The sequence below is a fragment of the Garra rufa genome, chromosome 1 (assembly GCF_049309525.1).
Source record: "Garra rufa chromosome 1, GarRuf1.0, whole genome shotgun sequence".
Taxonomy (NCBI): Eukaryota; Metazoa; Chordata; class Actinopteri; order Cypriniformes; family Cyprinidae; genus Garra; species Garra rufa.
Window position 1 is genome coordinate 72,028,572 of NC_133361.1, and position 1,786 is coordinate 72,030,357.

At 42.6% G+C, this 1,786-nt stretch overlaps 1 pseudogene; it reads right to left on the bottom strand.

The window, feature by feature from the left end:
* Window positions 1–632: 632 nt before the first annotated feature.
* Window positions 633–794, bottom strand: LOC141347312 (U2 spliceosomal RNA; annotated as a pseudogene).
* Window positions 795–1,786: the final 992 nt, after the last annotated feature.

The following is a 1,786-nucleotide window of genomic DNA, read 5'->3' on the forward strand; positions in this document are numbered from 1 at the left end:
ATATAATCCAGTTGCGAGGGTTGAAAGCCAAGTTCAGTCTGTAAAATTTTCCTGCTGAAGTTCAAATGATCCATTTCCAGTCCTTCCAGAAGCTTGAATCTGACTGTATTCCTTTGCACCAAGGAGGTCGACATAATGTTCTGTTGAATGCACTAAACCAGAACGAAAAAAAAGAGTTGAGGACAACCAGCAATAAACCGCCCTGGGTGAACCACCTTCTTGATCATGGTGTCTCCCCTGCCAGGTAAGTATGAAGCTTCAGGCCGCCTGTCAGAGGTACCACTTCCCTGTCTACCATCCTTATCAACAGTGACCCCCATCCCAAGCAAAGGAAGGGCGGGTGCCCTGCATTGACCAAGCCTGCAAACTGCCAAGCGTCTTCTTCTTCTCTTGCTTAATGGTGGATCGCAAACAACTTCTAGGTGCATAGCACCACCTGCTGCACAGGAGTGTGTAACATCACGTCATTTGAGTGTTCTTATATTCTATTTATTAGCCCAAAGTTTTAACCCCATCTCATTATTTGAAAACTCCAAGACCTCACTTGGGCGTGCCGGAGGGGAGACCTCAAGAAACGGGAAGCATGGCTTTGAACCTGACGTCACCAGCTCTGCTATTAGACAGAAAAATAGGGAAAGCGCACCGTTCCTGGAGACACTGCAATACCAGGCCCCGATGCATGGAGTGGACGGAGCAAGCCCCGGCTCCAGCTCCCTGTTCCAAAAATCAATTTAATAAGCAGTCCCCAGGTAGAGGACGTAACAGATATTAAACATTCTTTCTTTCGAAAATATTTTATTGTCACCATTTTAATGCATACTTTTCAACACGTATATTTTTTCCTTCAATACACATTTTTAAAAGACAAGCAAAAATAAATAGAGTACAGACACATGGTTTTAAAACAAAATACAATCTTGATAAAACAAAACACAAACTTTTAAAACCATTGTTTTGCTTTGTTTTAAAAGTCCATATATTTGTGTGTTTTAAAAGGTATCAGTGTTTAAAAAGTACAATACAGATTTAAAATTGAAACACAAGCATCTTATACAATAAAACACAAAAACACTGGAGTGCATAACCGCCCTGACTGGGAGGATCTCATGAGCCACCATCCATGACAAGTCTTTGTGCCTGTTCTGGAGAGCAGGATGAGAGGCGTTACTCCAAACTTGTTTTGCCTCACATAACGTGAGGCCTGGAACTGGACTCACCAGTTCCCGGTCCTGCACAAGAGAGACGAGATGCTTGTGGTTAGTTAAAATGGTGACATCTTGGTTCTCTAAAAGGTATCTCTTTAAAAACTTTTAATAAAACTGTACTCGTTGGGCAAGTTAAAAGACACTGGGCATTTTAAATCCACAGGTAAAATATTCAGAGTCCTTAGGGGTCATGGCATATCTAAAATGCAGGGCAGGGAAACGTCTGCCTAAAAACAAGTAGGGGTCTGGGAGGCCTTTTCCACCATTTGCTGGTCTCTTCTTCACGATTTCTCTCTTTCAGCATTCCCACTTGGACCCCCACAGGAAGTAAAACACCGCCCTCTCCAGCTCTGCCAGGAATCTTCGTGGGGGACTAAAAACAGAGCAGACAAATAAATAAAATTTAAAACCTTGCCTTCAAATGTCATCTGTCTTAGTCCCCAAAACCCCAGTTTTTGTCTAACTTTCCCTAACATGTCAGTCCAGTTCTCCCGTCCACCTCCCTCTTTATCAAATTTAACCCCTAAAATCTTAAAATTTGTGTCCTTAAAATTCACGTCCAGTCTCCCTGTGTTTACTCC